This window comes from Pygoscelis adeliae, unplaced genomic scaffold (genome assembly GCF_000699105.1).
Source record: "Pygoscelis adeliae isolate BGI_AS28 unplaced genomic scaffold, ASM69910v1 Scaffold14, whole genome shotgun sequence".
NCBI classification, from domain to species: Eukaryota; Metazoa; Chordata; class Aves; order Sphenisciformes; family Spheniscidae; genus Pygoscelis; species Pygoscelis adeliae.
The window spans coordinates 20,331,930-20,354,241 of NW_008825109.1; the positions used below are offsets into that span (position 1 = coordinate 20,331,930).

Genomic DNA, 22,312 nt, shown 5'->3' on the forward strand with positions numbered 1-22,312 from the left:
AAGAGCGGTACCTCAGACACATAGGGGAGTGAGTACCGCTGACTAGCTTATGGCAAAGCCCAGTCTTTCATGGACAGACTCTGATAAACAGAATGGATGAGAATAGGGAAATTTTCAGGGCTCCATCAAGAATTAAAAGAACACGGGCACATCCCAAAATGTACCTTTATTAACATATTTGCCACCCTCAGGCGATGAGGGAGGCTACAATTAACATTTCAGGTTAAACAAGACAACTGCTACTAACAGCATAGCAGAAATCTATTAATAGGTTGTTGGGTTTTTTAATAAGAATTCCAACATCCGCAGTTGTGTTGTAGCCAACATCAACAGCATTTAATGTAACGTAATATTAAGAGATCTGCAGATACTTAAAATAACATGATCACCACGTTAATTTTAATTAAATCTAAAGAATAAAATTACTATTGAATGATGGTAGAATGTACTAAACCAAGCTCAGACTTGCTCAGAAAAAAGAGTATTCTGCGTATTTCTTTATAAAAAGTGAATGCTACATTCTTTTCAAAACGTATATGCTTATTCTGCTCTAGTTAACCTCATCATCATCAACTGCTCACCAAACAGACAAACCTCAGCAGAAGAGAGATCGTTTTACTTCCCTAAGCTCCAGTTCTCCAAAATGAAGGCTTACTGGTCTATATTACAAACCTTGTATGATATTTTCATGCCAGTTAATTCCGTGCTCCAAAAGCGGCAGTTGAGCTTGTATTTAAAACAAAAGCCAGCCATAGTGCTAAGACTACAGCAAGAAGACTTCCGTGCATGCCCGTGATTAGACACAATGCTGCATGTTAAAATAAACCCCATGGAGAACTCTCACTGCTCTTCACCTTCCAACAAAACACGTGCGACCAGGCACAATGATTTGGATAAAAAGCAGACTTGTTGGACTAACGCAAACGATTTAATACAATGAGACAGTACTACAGCTTTTATTCAGGCTGAGTAGCAGCTTTTTCAGAAGTGGTCCTGCTGGTAAAAAACTACTCACTAATAATCAAGAACTGACTAATTTAGAAAGGGAGCAGAGGAATGGGCTCATATTTACTTAAGTTCTTTAGCCAATGTTCTGGACTGACCAATACTATAAAAAGACATTTACTTTAACTTTTCCATTCCATTTCATCTCCTGTACATTGATTCTATAAATTATATTTAAGCTCTTTAGCAGCTTGTATAACACTGAACAACCACAACATTTTCAGAGTATTTTCTGTGTACGTGTTATTACAACAGATACAAAGAACTGAAAATCATATTTTCACACATTGATTTGCTTACTAGTTTCTAATTAAATCTATATTGATTAATGGTCTTTATTAATAGATACTTATTGCAATTATCTCATCTTTCCACTGCTATTTTCCACTCTTTCTTATTGCATCTGGGCAATGGTGAATTAAACCGAAGTCTCTGGGGTAAGAGCTGTCCCTTTTTTTACCGTATCTAAAATGATGGGGACCTGCTCCTCTTGTCATCTAAGCGCTGACGAGATGCAAATAACACAATGAATCATAACAGCACTGTCATGGTTTAAACAGGTATTTCACAATATCCAATTCACATTTTATTACTGATAGTCAATACTAAGTCTTTAAAACTGAACTAGGTTGCAGAGGGATTGTAAGAGACTGTGTGAAAAGGGGACTGTATTTGAAAAATTACACGCTACTGATGTCATCTAATAATCCTTTCTACATGCAGGAAATGTGTGGGTTTATATGTGAGACGATCGTCAAGCTGACTAAGCAACAAAACTCAATTCAGTGTTGAACACTAACTTAAGAACTTTTACAGTTTACTGGAACAACTTTCTAACATGCTAAAAAACCTCAACAGAATGTTCAAAATACTGCCTGAAATAATAAAGTAATGATAAAAAGGTCTTAATGGGAAAGAATGTTTGTTTTGTCCTAAAACTGGCACCCTGTTTGAAATCACTTTTAACTTTTTAATTAAGCGCATGTACAAACACACTTTGTTACGTTACTGCACACATTAGCAAAAGTTAAAGGTTGCATTTCTTTCATTTTGAAATTTCAGATTTGTTTGAAATACTTCAAAAAGTGTTTATGAAAACAGATAACTTAGCTAATTTGTATACATTTGTGGTAATTTAAAGTGCTTGTATCTTGACAAAAATCAGTTGTAATTCTTAACAGAAATCAGTTGGAAAAACTCAGTAAGTCCCAAAAAGACAAACTTGGCTTTTTCCTTTGAACATATTCACATAAAAACTGACACATACACACACACGTATATACGCACACGCAGGTATACTTACAAGGTATCTGACAGCGATGACTGAGGGTTTTTTGTGTCAATTAGATCTATATTAAAACAGAAAAGAAGAAAGTATTGGAGGTTGGGATTTTTTTTGCCTCGCAGAAAGGAGGAATCTTTAGAATTTCTACCCTAATGCTCCTGAAGAATAGCCTATGAATTTAGACAAAGGTGGCACATGCTGCCCATACAAGAGGAGAGCAATGATATTGTTGGAAAAGACTAAGCTTGCAAACTACAGTGTACAGATAAAGATGAAGCTACCCAAAAGGAGTTTAGTGTTCATGGGAACACCCCCCCCCCCCCCCCCCCTTAAACATGCTCTGAACAAAGCTGTGAACAGAAGCTTAATTTAATTTTTAAAAAGGCAAGAAAGAGACTTTCAGATTCCATGTGGTCCATTCTTCTGTCTCAGGGCAGAAGCAACAAGACCTTTATCATTCTTGATGGATGAGTATCAGTAGAAACATTAACTCGGGACTACCCGTAGCATACACTGCCCAAAAGAGTCACAAGGAACATCAAATAGAGTTTGGGTACTGAGGCAAGAGGAGAGTTTACAGAACAAAAGCATGGTTATGTAGGCAGCGAGGCTTCACTGGTCCCATGACCAGTGAAAAACAAGATGCCTAAATGTAACACTACAGATATGGCTTCAAAAAGTCTACTGCGTGATCGTTCTCTTGGACTACTTGGTTTTACATACAGAAAGCTTTTAACTGATGTTTAACCTAGTTATATTTTATTAGCCTTCCCCATAAGTCTAAGATTTCAATCAAGGTACCAGTTTTTACGGACTGAAACTGTGTTAAACATCCCTTAAGAAATTCTCCTACAAACATTTTCTCTTGAAATATGAAATAAATAAGAGGCGCAATAATGTTTTTAGTGTTACTGGCACTTGCACGTGGCTGTATAAGATTTTGATCCATAACAGGACCATCCCAAACTCGTGCCAAATAAATATTTATCATCTTTTAAATATAATGCATAACAGACTGACATACTGAACTTGCAAAAGTACCTCCATACCAATTCCATTTGGCTAGAAGCCAAACTTAGCTATTCAAATTACACCTTATGCCTTCAATCTCTTATTTAAATTTAATTAGACTTTAAGAGAAAGGATGAGATGCAATGTTCTCATCGATGCACCCTCAAGGATACCTTCAAGGCAAGCCAGCTACATATTGCTGAAGTGTAACAGTTATGTTCTCAGTGAACTTCCTCTTTCCTCACAAATGACAGAAAATGTAGCACTCTCATGAAAAATGTCACTGTATCAAATTAAAACTGTTATGTAACACTAGAATATTTAGAATATGTAATATTTTATATTGACTTGCAAACTTCATTATTTCTCTTAATTGTGCAACGTAACTAGCCCATCTAGACGCTTATCTGTCTGTTTGGGAAACAGCAGAGCTTCCAGTTCTTGATGTAGGGAACGCACGTTCCCAGCAACAGCGATCGATGTGCGTCAGGCGTGACTACAGTCTAAGAAAAAAACCAAACCAAACAAAAACAGATGTAGTTTCTCTCCTCGATAGCTGTGTTTTCAGCATCTCCGAAGGATTTTCCTCAGGTGAATAAGCTTCTAGCAGTTTTGAAATGGTAACTCTCTAGAGTTCATTTATCATTTGCAATGATACATTGCAGTGTTCGTATTAGAAACCTCACTCGTGAGGTAATATTTTCCTTATTACTATTATATGCTGGGCGTTTACAAAAATTCTATAGTCCAAGCTTACTACAGAAAACAAATAACCGATGTGAACGCTCATACAAGTACTGACACTGTACTTTACAGACTGCCACAGATGGAAGAGATGTTCTTTGAGTATAATCTGACTTTGATGTCCTCAGTTAAAAGCTTCAGAGACAGATGACAGGCAGCGCTCTGTTCTCATCCTGCAGCCAGGGCCACAGAACAAAGTCTGAAATCGGAGCACAGGTTCCGCAACAGAAGAGACACTCCTCTCTCTGTGATTTTTCATGAATTTAACTGAAATTCTAAGAAACAGTGGCAACTATATATATTTTTTTAATATAGAAAAATAGCTTTTAAATAGTCACAAAAGCTTATGAGACTAAGTAAGAGCAAAAGTGTGCGTGGGGAACAGGGAGAGGGTTTATACCTCTGGAAGTGACTATTCACGGAGGAGGAAATGCCCTCATCTCCTCTGCCTTCAACTATTCAAACAGAACAGAATCAACTTACCCAGCATTTGCACACCCAACTAGAATTTCTAAGTGTGACTCAAAACCTAAAGAAGTACCTGTGGCTAGAAATTTTATCCTATGCGGTTTAATTTTAATAAGGCAGCAAATTATCATCTTCGCTACGAAAGGCTTTAATTAGCCCGAGTCCAAAACAACTGTAAAGGTTTAATATTGAAAGTATATGAATAACAGTGTTTATTGTTGCCCAGAGGGTAGATGAGGTGCTTAGGGACATGGTTTAGTGGGCATGGTGGTGTTGGGTTGATGGTTGGACTCGATGATCTTGGAGGTCTCTTCCAACCTTTAATGATTCTATGATTCTATGATTCTATGATTCTATTGTCCTTCCTCTTGGGTTAAAAAGCTTGCCAGGATCCGATTTACTATGTAATAGCATGATCAGAAGAAAACATACTTCGTTTTCAATCTACTTCAAACATTAACTGCAACTTTTAAAACGCTTTTTCATTGCGTTAGGAAAGTCTTCTAGTATGAAAGATGACATTGGGCAGGAGAAGGGTAGTATTCTAGTTTGTGAAGAAAACACCGATCTGTGAAGCAAGAAGCACCGGGGAAGTCCTGGTTGTCCTGCAACCGAGCTCTCGCCAACTTCAAACGGAGACACAATTCTGGCTTTAGCAAAAGTACTCAGGGTTGACTCCTTTCAGGAAGTTCTGAAATCCTCCCAAACAATCCAGTATGAGTAAGTAACAACTATTTCCGGAATTTCTCTAGCACTCAGGCAGATCTAAACATTTTGGAAACCACAGTAAACAGTCATAATTTGTAAGTGGAAAGGTGGTTCCACACAGTCAAAAAAAAAAAAACGAGTTGACCTGAATAAGTACATTGGTTATTAGTTACAGTCAGTTTTTGGGAGGGAATTTAATCTATATCTAGTAGTCCTGAATCTGTTCCAGTACTAAAACTGAAAGAGCCTAGGATTTCAAAAAGAAATTACAGAAAGACTGAGAAATATCACATTGCCAGGAAGATGCAGCAAGCTTAAACACAATAAACAAATGAGTGCACACTACCAGGCTCTCTACAAATTTTGATTTTCCAGATTTATACCTGTCACGCACAAGAATGAGAGAACATTTCTACAGATGAGAAGACTGTGATTAAATAGCAGTAAGAGTTAGAAGAATCTTGTGGCTAATTACAACTTTTTGGGGGTTAGAAAGATTGAAAGAAGAAAAACTAAGGGAAATGATTCAGTTTTTACATCATGTCAGTGTTTTTATGAAAACAAACTGCCAATATTAATGCAAGTTACTCATGGTAGGAAAAAAAGTACACAAGGTCCGATTTTTGTTCCTTTCTCACAGGCAGATTTCTACATATTTTCCTCTTACACAATTTTGTATGTCAAAGGGTAATGAAAACTCCAGAGATAATCTAATCAAACGCCAGCAGGTTTCAGAAGTCCTCCTGTGCTCTATCAATGCCATAGTAGCTCAAAGCCTGAGAACTTTCAAGAGCTCTTACTATGTCTGTGCAGTGTAAATACTAGTACCTATGTCCCAACAAACAGGGAGAGGGGAAGTCGGATACAGTGGATCCTGATATGTCGAGGGTCCCTGTTTAAATATATACATTTTATGTGAAATAGCAAAAATGCAAGCTGTATTAGGAAATCTTGTTTCTCTTACTGCTGCTTATAAAGAAAAAGTAGTTAATACAATGTTTTACTTAGCTACTAAACAAAGATTAGATTTATTTTTGGTTTCAAGAAAAGTATTATTGTTGCCCTTTATATTCACTACTTCTGTTTTACTACCTCAGAACATATATGCACTTAATGCCAATCAGGAAAAAAAAAAAAATCAATTTGTAAGTGTCAAATTGTCACACATCTATTGCTGCAACAACTATTGTAATGGAAACCAGTCCAGCCACGCTTACCCAGTATTTCTCAATTATCTAACAGACTGGTGTGAAACTCTCTCTCCTAATCTTGTAACAGAAGGGCAAGCAAATATTTGGTGAAACGGTTAAGAGCTGTTTGTGTGCCCCAAAGGCAGAAAACATAAAAGGCCAAGGCAAGATTCCACAGCTGAAAACTGTCCATTGAGAATACACTGAACTGGGAAAGTATTTCCTCTAGACCCACCTCTGTTACTTTTCCCTCATTAAATTCTATCCAGAATCTGCACTGTAAATACCTGAGGCTCACTGACTCCACCGCTTCCTCTCTCACAAGCCCGTACTCAATCTGTACTGGTTATGCTGTGATCTAATCAAAAGCCTAGGGCACACAGGGTTTCAAGTCAATTCAATTTATGCTACGGTATTGTGAATGCTAGCAGTCACTGCACTAGCAAACTCAGCTGTTCCGACACTTTTTTGCGGTAAAGGAAGTAAGTGAGAGGCACCCTTTGGTTTCGTTGGCATTTTAGTTAATGAACGTGGTAAGGACTGGTGGCTTGGACAGACAGTATTTCAGAAGAGGACGGAAAAGGAGAAATTCTGCAACTGAAAAATACTGGTATTACCTCAAAAGTCCTCCAACATCTACAAAATACACTTGGGCTAAAGGGCACAAAATTAAAAAGGAAAATGCATATCCTGTACTAATATAGAAGTATTTCAGCCTGATCCCCTCAACATACACCCCAATCTCATCAGGCATTATGGCAAATGTTACTCCAGTGGTTCAACAGCAGAGATGCGATCGTACTGTTTCCACCCAACTTGTTTTAAAACAAGCACATGAAAAGGCAAGCAGCATGATCAAGGACAAATTTTAGAGGATATGTGGCTGTGGAAGTTCTCGAGCAAAAGCAGTCAAATAAGAATTGATAATCTCCTTCTTCCCTTACGTAATACAAAGTGGATAGACAGACTAGTTCTGTGGTTAGCTACACAATAATTTTGCAATGGAGAGGTTGTGACTTACATGGCTCTGATGATCCAACTAGGGAGATTTAAGTTATCATCATCTTTTAATTTTCTGCTTCTTTCTCAGCAGTAAACTGCTTTGCAAAATACAAAAGTAGTGGCCTCTCCTAAGACTGTTGAATTACACAGTCTAGAAGATCGGATCAGCTTCAGACCTACAAATATAAAGCCCTATTTGCCACATCTTCCATAGCGTTTTTCTTGCCCGCAAACACTGTCCTTGAGAAATTTGATACCCAAAGTCAAATAATCCCTTAATACATACAACTTACACTAAAACCAGTTTCATACCTTACAAAAAAAAAAGGTTTGTTGCTTGCTTCCCCACATGAAAATCATGCCTTCTTTGAGTGCAGACGTGGTAAGTTCAAGCTTTTTGAAAACATTCTTTTATTTTAGGCAACTTCAGATAAATTCCAAAGCCTGTTATTGCACCTATTGTTTTGGAGCATATTCCAACGGAAGATCTTTGCACTTACCTATACTGTGTCAGTTTGAAACCACAGACTGGAGATCAGTTCCCCTCTTTATCTTTGTTTTATTTTTAAGCATTACAAATGAAGCAGGTTAAATAAAAAAAAAATTAAAAAAAAATATATAAAAAAAGATTACTGAACATCCAGGCCATTCTGTATAGGTCTGCATCATGGACTGTTTGTGCAGTCTCTAGCATAATACTACAAAGAAGCATTTAAACCTAATTTTTATAACCACATTATGTTTAAAATTTTCATTTTTAAGAGTGATTCTAACTTGAAAATTTGATTGAAGATACTGATTACAGGCCAAAAAAAGAGTTCAGCTAGAAAAGGCAGAAGTAAGACAATGCAAAAGCACAAGTGAGACTTCATACTGAACTTGAAGACATTCCCTCCATTTTTTCTGTGTGGAATACAGGCATCTGAAAACTGGCATAATGTTCTGTGGTGTTTTAAGTCGAGCAGTTTTACTTTGCATTGAAAGGGACTAGCAACACTCACACAAGTTACTTCTTTCAGGTAACTTCTTAAACTGTCACCATTTCATCTCACTCAGCAATGAATGGATAGTCTAGATTTTGCTTCTGTCTCCTAACTGGAACACACCTGACATAAAGCAGGAATTTACTCGAAGCTGAGTTTCTTAACAGAAGCTGTTTTCTTAACAGAAAGGTTAAGATCTCAGTTTTCCCCGCGTTTTCAGGGCACGATAGAAGTAAATGACTGATGTATCAGTGTTTTACAGTCATCAAAGTCAGATGTAATATTCCTGTTTCTGTAGTATTAATGAATGTGTGATGGGGGTACTGCAGATAGAAAGTACGAATGCAACTTGTGTAACTAATCGCTAGGTGCTTCCCCGGGTCTATGGAGCATTCATTTTTACCTGTTTTCAACTTATTGTCAGTATTAGGAACCTATGCATGGACAACAGGTTGTTTAAGAATTAGGGTGCTCATCTCCCCTCTTATGTTATCATCCTATGCTTATGATAATCATTTCAACAACATCCTTTCACAATGTAAGGAAATTAGGACATCAGGTGCTTTTTATTTTGCAAGTAAAGATGAAGGAGTACAGGAAATAATCTCCCTGGCTAGTTTTTTAAAATTTACCCAGAGACAATGTATTTGTGCTTATGCCTGTGGATACAACCGCTTCACCAATTCCGGGAGTACGTGCATTCAAGTTCAGACTCTGATGAAGTCATGGTATTAGGGCTGGACAAATGTTAATGATGTTTTACTCAACAAGGCAAAAAATTCATTAATGACACTACCCTAGCTGCATAGATTAAATATTAACGCTTATTTCCTGGCCTCAACTCTGGAATGTCACCAAACATCTGTACAGCATGACCTAGGAGGAATTATATGTACTCTTGTGATGACGCATTAGAAATGCTTAAAAGTAAAGTGGCATTTCCCAATATAAAATAGTAACACGAATCTATTACTACATAAGAACAAAAGTTAGGAGAAAGTAAACACCGAATCATTCTTTTTAAAATAGGATTCAGCTGATAGATTCGTCTGACCAAAGCTTAGTAACATGAACACAGGAGAGCCAGTCATTAAAAGCTACTTCCTTTATTTATAAATTTCCTGAAATCTAGCAGCATTGCTCTGCAATAACCTTTTTGTGAAAGGAGCAACTCAAGCAGTAAAATGTTAAAGTGCATGAAGACAAGTCCAATCTGGCAGGCAAACATGCAATGTAATGACAGAGATCACCATAATCCCTCTTAATGCTCTATTGAGAAAGTCCAGTAACATTAACCTCCTGCGTTTGATTGGAATCCAGACACAATAATGGACTACAACAGCTTCTCCCTTTTACTGTAGTTACCCTGACAGATTATATACTTCTTTTTAAATGTCTTGCCAACAGCGACTGTTGCGTAATTTAACAGACTAAAGTTCTAAATATAATTCTGTATCACTTCAGAAAACCTGACTGTCTCTTCAGCTTTCATTTTGACAAGAAATTCTGCCACCAATTTTATATTTACCTTTATTGCTTTTCAAAAACTCCATCGTCTCTCATCAGTGGCATTAGGATGCTTTCTTCTCAGACACTGGTCATAATTCGGGTAGTGAAATTAATTACATTCTTAAAAAAAAAAGAAGGGGTGTAGAGAAGTAAATGTTCCTCCTCGTGTACTGCATTAGCAGTCTTTTGCCTACCAAAAAGTGTACTGGGGGCTGAGGAGGGATTTTTCTAAAGTTCTTACGGGCTTTCAAAATTTTGTGGGGAGAGTCAACAAGAGGAACACCAGAGTTGGGAAATACACTTTCCCTTTTCTCTTAGGAGCTCACATCCAAATGCAAATTCCTCCCTTTTTTGTGACTAAGCAAAAAGAATTAGGTTTTCTTATTTGCAATTTGAAGACATTCTCTCCTTGCAGATGTTCTGATATACAGATGACTGGGTGTGCACTTAAAAAATACAAGTTTAAGAAAACTGTTCCCACCCGTGGTCATTTGAGATGGTAGCCCCTGAGATTTCAAATGTGAGTCATCTCTATTTTTCATTTTCCTTGTGTAACTAGTTAGGCTGCAGAGCAAAATGGTTTGAGAGTCAATAAAAATTAGGAGCAAGCATATTTCAATCTTTTGCACAATCACCGTGTTTTCCAGTGAAAAAGTGATGACGTCTTTTATATGTTTAAGGAACTGAGTTCTATTGTGGTCTTAATGCAAAATTTTAGCACAGTCTATTGCTTGGTTCATGGTGAACCTACCCTACCACTTTCTAGCCAAACATACCTAGATTCATCTCTAGATCTCCATCGTCTCTAGATATCCATCATCTCTAGATATCCATCATCTCTAGATCCCCACCTGGAATTCCCAGATAAAGATTTACCTAAGACAGGACTTCATACTGCAACTTTTTGCTCACTTGAAACTTTTTGTGAGTGAACTTGCTTTCTGCTACTTTCATGTGCTCTACAATAGACTGAGATATCTTTAGGATACGTTCCTTTTAATAACATTATTTGGCAACTCAAGTATTAATTTTTATAAGGAAGATCAGGAGGTATAGACTGGGGATGAGTTGTACATGGATAATAAAACAATGCAGCGTATACCAATTTAGTCAGAGAAGTTGGGGATTTTACCCATCAGCAGGGGAGACAATACTGCTGATGGCATTTTCTACCAGGAAAGGCAATCTTACTGACTTACTATATCATAACATCCCTTTGATTTTTATCTGCACTTCAAAGAGGAAGTGCAAGAGATGACCAAGCAAATTTCAGTACATTTTCTCCTACGATGCAAAGTGCACATTCAAGTTTTTAGATTTAACAGCTCTAAACACTATTTCGTTCAATCTTCTGAGCAGTGTAACATCACCAAAACAGGAAAACAATGCAAAAGTAGTCCAAACTTAAATATTCATACTAGGACAGGAGAACAAGGTAGAAACTAGCACAATCCTTAGAGAAAAGAAGTTAAAAAAAAAAAGGAGAAACAAAAGACCTCTGAGACAGTTTTAAACAGCGAGGTTTTGAACTTTACCACCCCCTAATACACGTGCACGCACATCTATCACACGCTTCTTTACAGACACCAACATGCTTGTTTAAGGTGTACAATTTCAGAAGCAGGCAGCTTTTGATGTTCTTACTCCAAAATATCCCAGTAGCTTTTGCAAAACAGCAGAGGACATACTTACAGGATTCGTTTTCAGTATCACGTGCTCAAAGCCTGAGCTGGAAGCAGAGACAGCACAGAGCAAGCCGGCTCTGGCCAAGGAGGTGCGTAACCGTATTATCAGGCGATTGTGCCTGTGCTAGTGTGTCCTACCCCTCAGCAAAAGGTACTAGCACAGGATAGCTGTGCACTAGCACAGCCGCAGAGCTTCCTGAAAGGAATTTGTTCAAGCCCTGCCGGCTCAGAAGGCACAAAAAAAGCCTGCGTGACTATTCGCAGCAGACCACACAGCTAAAACTCAAGTGGCTCGATGGCATGACTTGATATTTAGGTAACTAGATCACCTTTAATATGAATAAAGCAGGAGTCACAGTAGCAACTGCAGAAGTAAGAAACTGTTTGTACAGCACTAGACTAAACAGATAGTACAGTGGTCTTAGATTTAACAAATTTTGAAGGAAGCACGAAGAGGAAACTGATGCTGTTTACCATTCTTTCAACTTATTTTTAGGAACTTTTTTGCTCCAAAAAAGGGACAGAAAAATCCTTAGTATGACACTGTGTATCATAACAGCAATTTATGGTTAGTAATAAAAAAGATATAACTTAATTTGTTAACAAATGCAGTGATACTCAAAAAGCTAGCATTGTCAGAAAATGTTTCAATTTTCAACTTAAAAATACACAGTCCCCACTCCAAGACTATCAGTATTTGGACTGATCATTATAGCGATGGTAGGACAAAGTTCCCTGTTGGAAGGTTTTAGTAAGGGTTATTTAAGTGCCCAGTCCACAGTTATTGTCAATCTCATTGCTTACTAGCACATAAAACCAAGTCACTCTTTACCTTTAATGCAACTGCAATTCAAATGTTTCAAGGTAAGTTGGTCGATAAATTCACAAAAAATCTAAAAAAGAAAAAAATTAAATAGTGAAAGTTCTAGGCATCTCTTAGGTTATAAACCTATCTGAACAGACCATTCAATCCAACATTTTCCTGGAGTGGTAACATGAGCTTTGTCAGCTGTTTGTTGTCAATACCATTCATACAATTGCAAAATACTACCTGCTACTTGAAAACATGGAACAGGCTGATCATGTACTTTACTTTAGGTCAGGGGGTACCACTACATTGCATTATCATTCCCAAGTGCTATATTTTTACCTAAATTCTGTGTTCCGAATGCCTTCAGATGTTTGAACGATGTAACATGCTGCCAAACACTGTGCCTGACAAAAAGTTTTAAAATTTACTCTTGGTTAAAACCAGCATTATGACATTAAACTGCTTTTAATAGCCTCAGCTTTAAAGCTTCAGCAACCCAGTATTCAAAGCTTACCTTTCTTAAAGATAAATCTACTTAATGCTATCCAAGTTACGGAAATATTTTTCATTGTCAGCTTTTTAAGGAAAGGTAAACTTATAAGCTAAGAGGTAATATGTAACAAATTTATTAAACTGTTTCATCTGTCTGAGGAACACTGATGAATTACCTTAGAGAAACAGCCAAAAGAAAACTTATGCACTATGGCCTTTCAGAGAATAAGGTTGAACAGCCCCCCTTTACATTTGCATCCAATGTCCGGGCACAGACCACGGCTCAGAAAGGTAGAAAAACAGGTGTTAAAACAGTTGGTGTGGTCCTAAAACCTCATACTTTAGGTATAAAATAGTATTAGCATACACACAAGCTATGCTTGTATCTTATTTTCATGCATATACTCCATAAATTACGATCCAACCGCAGGGAAAGCGACCTGCATATTCAGGTCACACAGAGAAGGCTTCCCCAAAGCCCCGCTCCTCCTTCCATTAACCCTTCTGCCTCTGCTGACGGCCGCCGCTGCCTCATCTCTTTCTCCACACTGCAGTTCAGACTGATTTGGTCCAGGTTAAATGAGGATTATTTTCCAAACAACAGTAACTTTTTAAGTGGGTGTAGGTTATACCTGAATCACTGCAGTATTTTGACACTGGGGAATGGGGGGAGAAAGACTACAAGGCTGGTCACCATCTGATCTTTTTCATTAGGTAATGTGATCTGGAAGGAGCCTTACACTTATTTCTGCGCATGCGATTATCATTCAAACCATCTTTGAGCATTCAAATAACCTGAACTCAGCTCAAGGCTAGAACAAGTTTTTATCTTCAGTTATGTTAGACTAAAATTGCCAGCCTGTTTAGCATGCTGTCTTTTTCAGTCGAGTTTTACGGAACTGTCATGTACGCTGCATAGGTACTGCTGTTTAAAGGCATGCAAGAAAAATATGCCTGAAAGACCAAGCTTCAGTGAAATACTGAAGTGCCTATACAGCTTCTCTCCTATGAACGTGAACAGCAAGGATAACGTATAACCAACCCATGAACAAGCCCAACTGAGTACTGACAATCCCCAAATGGCAAAAAGTAGCATACTCATACAAGCAGGATGCTCCCCATGGTTTTCTAAGTCACAATCTCGCTCCGATCCCTGTTCCAACTCCCACTTTCTCACCCTGCTTTTTATTGAAGAACAGCAAGCTTAGTTTCACCTTCCAGCGGTTCCTATTCCCTGTGGTGATACATTTCATAATGAAAGCACTTTTGACCAAGTTGTTCGAACAGAGGAGCTCAGAAAAATGCAAAACTATTTGCATGCTCATGAAATAAACAGAGAATCCATTTTCATAATGAAAATTAAACACATCTATCTTACAAAGGCACAAAACCAATGCTATCTTAAATTCAGTATTAAATTATACTGTGTAAATACACAGTATGAATCAGCTGCACATACAGCTGTCTTCACGGAAAGTAACATGCAAAATGACAAACTAATGGGCTACTATGGACAGACATAAACTACTCCATCCTCACTTCCTACTTCTGCGTCTGGTGCAAAAAGACCACAGGCACCAAAACCCAGGATCTCTTGCTTCCTTTTCATTTTTCCTTTCTATTGCTGTATCACTTTGCTGTTATTTGACATTACCACTAGCTGCAGATTTACTGTCTCAACTCTTCTATGTAGCATTCAAAGCTACGGGAAATATTGTTGTAAAACTACACTGTACCTATACAGTATTGTGATTCTTTTAGTATGTATGTTTTCACTGTGCAAAAAAAACAAAACAAAAAGTGTCATACTAAGAACAGAAAAGAGGTTAGAGAGGCTAGTACTTAAAGCAAATTTTAAGATATAACACAGCTTGAGCAAATTGTTCTACTGAATTGACATAAATTTGACCTCAATGTAACGGAGACTCCAACAGAGAAGTGAAAACAGAGAACCAGCAGGCTTGTTGCCCTATCAGAGTCTTCAAGTTTAGGTTCATGGCAGCCAACTCAACACAAATCTGGACTGCGGCGATCCCACTTTGACTGTTCCCTTGGGCTGCAAATTTTGCAGGCAGCCAATTATACGTAACTTCTAAGTCGAGCCAGTTGTCTGACGTAGCTCCCTGTTCAGTCTCGCAAGTGCCCGTGCAAGGGAGGAAGCGGTAACCTCGGTTTAGTCCAGCTGACAGGGAATTACTTGCACCTTCACAACGTAGCTTTGTAAGCACCAGCTACAAGCATAAAGCAGAGCTACACGCATAAAACAGAGCTGCTGCTGAAAGAAGTAGCCTCCACCCATTTTTTGCTGTCCCAGCCTGTCCCTTCCCTTTCGCCAGGAGCCAGAGTGCGAGCGCAGGCTGCAGCTTTTGCAAGCTTAGTGTGTTCATGGAAGTGCAGTATTAGGAAAAAAAAAAGCAACCAGAAGCTGTAGCGTGACAACTAACCTACTTTTATCTTTATTGAAAGCCAAAGAAAAACCCCAAACCCCGTTCCCAAGCACCGAAATGTCTTCTTAAAATTTTATTACAGATTAATTGTATATATTCCAAAATACTTTAATATGCATAATTTGTTATTTATTGCAGGTCAGGAGTTAGTAACCTTCCTAATCCAAAGTGGCTGTATGGTACAGGAAACAGCAGCTGACTACTGAGTTGACAGTTTCAGCTATGAAACAAATGCCCTCATTCATAAATTTTGGAGGTTTTGCTATGAGCCAACACTCAGCATGCAGCGATACGCAGTTTCCAGCTCCTCAAACTTAACTAGCATATTTGAAGTAGTGACATGTCATAGGCTGCTCAACTCTGCTAGCTTCCAAGACAACACATTTGTTGGGAATGACTCACTGTGTATTCTACTTATCATGTACTTTAGGTAAACTGAATGTAATAAGACCTTTTAAAAAATTATTGCATGTATAACTACTAGAGAGGAAACAACAGAGTACCTGGCAGATTGCTTAGGCAACGTTAAGTGTTCCAGTAAGTCTGAGCAGTTACATCAATTTGCTTTTTTTTTTTTTTTTCCCAGCAAAATACTTATATCCCCTTATCAGCAAGTATCACAATACAAGCTCCTTGTAATCTTACCACTAGCTTCACTCGGCCCTACGAACTCAACAGGACACTGACGGCAGCGCTCGTTTAAACGTGGAAAGAGTCATTCGGCTGTATGTGCCACCTGCCATAAATATGTGCAGAGTTGTGAACCGCAGCATTGTGTGAAGTTAGATCAAACGTTTTGTAGTACCTGCTCATCTGTAGCCTAACTTGTCAGACAGTGAGTGCTCTTCATATTTCACGGAGTGTGAGAAACCAACAGCACAGAGCACTAGACGAATATTCATTATTTGCAGTGTAATGTTTCTCTAAACACAATTTTCTTAGTAGACTTTTTGGTTGAAGTTGTATGGGTGGCTCCTAGTGTACAGAAACGCACATAATAAAATTTACCAAATAGTAACTTATTTAAAATATCAAATCAGACTTGTAGCCAGATAAGCAATCATTACATGAACACAAAAATGAATGATCTTTTATTTTGGGAAAGTTCTTATTTTAGCACATACCATTGCGTATGACACTTGCTGTTGAGCCAAGTAAGCTGGATGTAGAATGAGCAACTCAGTTGCCCGGTTTCCGGAAGCATAGCACACCTTTGGCTTTCTCTTTAAAAGGCCAGCGAGAGGTTGACTTTAGTTTCAGGCTCCTTTAGTTTCAGGCTCATCAGTACATGTTATGCTGAACCAAGGAGCGTAGTTCATCTGTTATAGCAGAGTGGGCAATATAAACAATTGGAGGACAGGAATCAACAGGTGTGCCCACCTGACGCTGCGGAGGGTACAGACACGAGCAGACGAAGAACAGTGGGTTCTCCCCAGTGCCTATGGCAGGTTCTTGTTAGGAGCTGCCTGCACTAGGCATAGAGTCAGCCGCCCCGGCCATACGGCTGTCTATAGCCGGGGGCCTTTGGGTTCCACAGCAAGAAATGGGCGTGTTGGAAAATAATCACAGAAAAAGCTATCAGATATATCAGTATGGCAGTGTTTCTGTCTGTAAAAGCATTTGTGCAACTGAGGGACAATAAGAAAAATTTGCTTGCACTAGCAGACTGTTAAAGAAAACCAAACACAAGTGTTATGTCTGTTCTTACTGTGATACGTACCAAAGATTTTCTGGCAGCCGTGAAAGAAGTGCCTTAGGGCACACGTGTGCTCTGCAGAAACCATTTATTTGTTTTAGATTTCTTTTCCAAGAAACTGAATTGGGAAATACAAACCAAACACGCTTATAACAACTGCCGACAGCAAACAGAATTTCTCTTTGTGGTATCACATACTTAATATTATAATTTATTCAGTTCCTCTCTATGCTAATATTTTTCTACTCCTAGAAGCAGGATTTGTGCAAACAAGGCCCTTAAAAAGGCTTAAGGGTCACTTACCGAGGAGGACAGTTATTCAATTATTTTATGGGCTACTCTCTTTTTCCGACAACGGAGCCGAGTAGAAGGCTTATAAGGGATGTAACAGTTACAGAAGTGCGAAGGGTCCGGTGGGCAGCGGCATGGCTAAAAATACAACTATTTGGGAATGGGAGGAAATATGTTAAGAAATAAGCAGCAGCTCTTGCATGCTTGGCATCTGTTTTGAGTTGCGTTGTTTCAGGGTCAAAAAATTCAGCATGGAAATGAAGGTGTTTTGGAGTGCTCAGTCCCCGATAGCCCCAGCTGCAGTAGCCCAGGGATGTAAAGCCGCACGCTGGTGCGCACACGGGCATTGCTGCTCACACAGAGTCCGGCCTTCCACACAGGGTACGCTTGTGGACTGCCGTGGAAGAACAACATTCAGTAAGAATCTCAGCTCAAGGGACTATTACTACTCATGTTACTTCTGTAAAGTTACACAGCAAACACACAGACAAGCAGTTTTATAAACTAGACATCTAACTGCAGCAACTATAGTTGAAACTGAGTAACTGCACGTACAGAGGAAAACCTCAGCTGAGATGCGGTTCAGAACACACATCTTGTACCTTATAATGTGTAGAACAGTGGTTTAGGAAAAAAACAACCATCCTTTCATGTTACTTGAATGTACCGTTGTGTCTCCTAGAATCTAAGTCACATTTATTACGTAGTTACTTAAATTTAAAATGCTACCCAGTTAGGTAAAGTACCTAGCTAAGTAGAACAAGGATCAGAGTACACTGTACTAATACCATTTTCACTTTAAATGGGTTGCACGATATCATAAAATAGCTAAAACAACCACGCAGGTCTGCTGTACAGATCTAACAAGTAATTTTGCAAAACATAACCATTAGCTAGATGTTAAAAAAATTTTTTTACGTGTTGGCCATACTTGTATTAGAACAAAAGCAAAGTAAGGTAGGCTAAACATGTCATTAACAGATCTTTTAAAAATAAATAATACATTTATTATAAATTTAAACATTTTTTTAAAGAAATCCTCTGAACACAAGCATTTCTGTAACTGTCTTGGTATTACCCACTTAACAATGTTGTTTTCTATAGTAGGGAGACCTAAAACAGAATACCACTTCAGAGTTATTAAAATAATAATTTAAAATTTGTACTAATTAAACAGATTTTTAAGAGCACAAGTACTGGAATATAATGTGCTATTCTAAGTCTGTCCTTGTCACGTCAACTTGTTTCTAATTTCACAGGCTTTCAAGCATACCTAGATATTTTTTAATTGATAGGTACATTAATATTCTAACTGCCATTATACACCTGTGCTATAAAACATTCCCAGTTATCCATGTATGGAAATACGGGCATTTTCCCTGCACACTAACAAGAGTGATGAGCAAAAATCATGAGATGAGCTGCAGCGTCATCACACAGTTTAAAGTAAAACAGATGTGCATGCAGGTATTCTGCTCTGGTTTGACACTTAACAGCTGCTATTGACAGACCAATGAATTTATAATAAGAATTAAAAAAGAAATATAAATCTATTGCCTAATAGGCAAGTTACAAGTATGCTTTTAGCAAAAGATGCTCAACTGATGAAGCAGTAACATACTCTAGGGAATCAACAGTCACATCAATACACATTGAAAGAAATCCTAGTTCCTTAGTTTTGTCCTCACTGAACAACAGTGGTATTCAAGAATAACAGATTTATGAGTCTCAGATTTAAAGTGATAACCAAGGATCCACCCTGGATCACTTTAAATCCAAGACTCTTAAATCTGTGATAATTGGTGGATCACTTTATCTCTACCTTGGAGATAAAGATATCTCACCTTGAAGCCCAGTGAACTCCCAGCTGCACAATATCCATCGATTTGGCATTAACTGTACTACAAAAAACATGCAAAATTTAAATACCGGGGGGGGGGAAGATATTTTCTCAATATCTAGGATTCCTTACAAAACACTTTACTGAGGTGAAAAGTACTCTGATTTCAATGGAAAGTCCAAGAGCTTAGCTCTATCTGAAGCAAAGAAAGAGGGAAACAATTCCTCGTGTCCTTCACGTTACGCAGCTATTAATCCAAAAGCAAAGCAAATAAAATGCATGCTGACTTTTTGATGCAGTAGCATTAGCTCCAACCTCACCTCCACCATAAGCAATTCACATACACAAACTTTAAAAATCATCCATTATACAAATTGACATTCTGGCAACATGTTGGCTAAAGGAAAACATTTCCCACCCCTCCCAGCCCATGCCCACAGTCACCTTTCCTTACTTGTTCTGCTCCTCCATTTCCCAAGACTGCCTGTGCTATTTATTGCCTTACTGAAAAATGGTTCAATGAGCCTTCTGAGTTTTCTACTATATTTGGATCGTCTTAAAATGTAAAATAACTCTCCAGCCAATGGCACCACCACGCCTTGCTCACACAGACTCCTCGTATCTAACCTCTGCAGACGATCAAGTTCAAGCCAGTGCCAAGTTTAGTCCTGACTCAAAAGCTACCGTGAGCTATGGCAGCACAGGTCAAAAGTAGCACAGTAGCCTGAATAGTAGAAAGGCTTCCTATCTAGGACAACAACAACGTCATAAGGAATTTCCACCCCCACCGCCCATTCCTAATCTCTGTATCATGCACTTGGTCAGATAAATAATGTTATGCACATCTGGCACATGATTAAAGCCATACCTTGATTACAAGTACACTTTATGTGAAGTATTAGGCAGCAACTGATAGCCCTGAGAAGAAGTGGGGGAGGGAAAGCAGATCTACTGTAGCTTATTTAAGTTCTGTCCAATTATTTTTGTTGATCTTGGCCAAGTGGCTCAATGTGGATCACGCTACGTACCTACTGCAGAAAAGAAAACTGAAACCACATCTCCCAAGCAATTCTGGCAACGGGCCAGAAGTCTTCCTCTTTGCAAGCACAAGTCTTATTCCATACAGCATCTTTCAGTTCACATTCGTATAAAACAAGCGAAGACTTCTCGCAGTGCCAGCATATCCGGGATTAAGGCAAGGTTCTCCCCGTCCACCACTCGGACCACAGACAGCAATCTGTGAGAAAGGGCCTTGGCGCTGGCAGGCTTCATGTCCACCACAGGCCATTGCAGAAACCCGTCACACCACTTCCAGCGTGTGTTTTACTTTCAGTGCGATACAAGTTACTCTGAGAGCGAGTGGCCACAGAAGAAATAACTAGTGCTGCGTTCAGCTTTCATTTTTATGTGCCTATCTACCGAGTTCAAGATTTTGAGGAAACATGCAGTTACTAAGAGTGGATTATGGACAATCCTAATTCCCCTCCCACACCTCCAACCAAAAAACCAAGGAAACAAAAAGAAAAGCAATAGCAAAGTATTAATAATTCCTATCCACTGTAAAGCATAGCTCTACTAGCACAGGTGAAATACTCTCTTAAGTTTTCCCTTGGGCCCTTCCGTACAGCTAGCCTATTCCACTAAGCACTTTCCAAATGGAAATGTGACAGAGAGCGATCCCAGTTACAGGGAGAAGAGGAGATAGCTTTGAAACGAAGAGGAACTCCAAAGCAGTTGCTGTCTAGCTGCTGTAGAATGCAAGAAAAGGAAACAGCGTGGCCAACTTTTGAGATGTGCCTTCCGCAAAAAGGGTGGAAGACATCGCACCGTCTAAACAACGATCCAATATATGAACAAATGGAACAAAACCGTAATTTTTGTTTCTTGGGAAATTGCTTCCCTCTTTCCATGAAACTTCCTTCTCGCCTGAGAAAATAAATGTCCTGAAGCACAGTGACCAACCACATGCTTAGTTGCGTATACAGTGAAGACTTCCCTTAATAATTAACTCCAACTCTTTTTTAGCTTAAGTAATTCTTTATTAAGAACAGTTTTCTTATAAACAAGCACTCATTCATTTGTCAAGTTAATTACCTAGCTATTTATTAATCATTAACTTCAATAGATTTTGCACGTTTACTTGGGTCAGGCTACTGTTTAATATTTCATTTGGCTATTAACTTCATTCAAAACAGTGTAACAGGGTGCATCTATTTTACTAGATACATATCAACGTCACTTGGAATATATTTGTATCTAACGCCTTGCTTTAGTGATTTGTTCAAGAGTGGCTTCTCTAGTTTTATAAAAGGGCTGAAGCATAATCCTTCTGTTAGAAGGAGGTGTCATCCACCGAACGCTGGTAATTTACTATGCTGAGAATTTATAGCTGCTGATAAATGTTAGATTATTCGATCAGCAGACAACGGGCAACACTGTGGCTTGCACAGTATCTGTTACAGACAGTGTTAAAGGTAACACATAAGTAAACTCTGCATGAGGTGCAAATACCCAAATAATTAACACATCATGAAAACCTTACCACAGCGGGGTTCCTGGGGGATGAAGTTGTCTTGCCTGTTTCAAGTGTATACAGCTCTGTAGTTTAAGACAACAATGAAGGGGAACTGGCAAATACAAAGAAATGAGAGGTAAGTTAAAAATACATAAATATTTTCTAACGTAACTTCTATGTGGAAATATTTAAGGTTTCTGTAGAACTGTAGTAAGACACAAACTTTGTATCCATGCATGAAGAGCAGAAGAAAAAAAATGAAACCAAACAACCCTTCTGAAACTGTGGAACATTGCTAATTCTGTCTCTTGTTCTGGAGAAAAGATTGGTTTGGGGATTTATTTGTTTAAAATGTAAGATTTTCACATCTTAGGAAAAAAAAAAATCCATGTCTTTAATCATTGCAGTTAGTCTGATATGACAAATCCCAAAGATTCAAAAGTAGAACTTAATTAAAAGAAGAAAATAAAAGATCATATGCTTCTAATTCCTATTTGTAGCTTTATTTGCCAATTTTTGCACTTCAAATTGGCAAGGCTATAAATGCAAGTTTGTCTATAACAATAAATGGCAAAGCATGTCATAGTCCTATTTTTATGCTGCAACAGTCCAAGATGAAAAGAGCAACCA

The 22,312-nt window shown here is 38.3% G+C and overlaps 1 protein-coding gene across 1 annotated transcript in view; it reads right to left on the bottom strand.

Annotated features, from left to right (window-relative positions):
* Positions 1-21,796, bottom strand: part of ACSL4 (acyl-CoA synthetase long-chain family member 4) — a 39,566-nt gene extending 17,770 nt beyond the window's left edge. Inside the window, exons 1-4 of the mRNA XM_009327830.1 lie at positions 21,710-21,796; positions 12,423-12,483; positions 2,309-2,354; positions 12-80 (exon numbers count right to left, since the gene is read on the bottom strand). The gene's annotated coding sequence lies outside the window, so the exon portion shown is untranslated. The remainder of the gene's footprint in view (positions 1-11; positions 81-2,308; positions 2,355-12,422; positions 12,484-21,709) is intronic.
* Between the last annotated feature and the right edge of the window lie 516 nt (positions 21,797-22,312).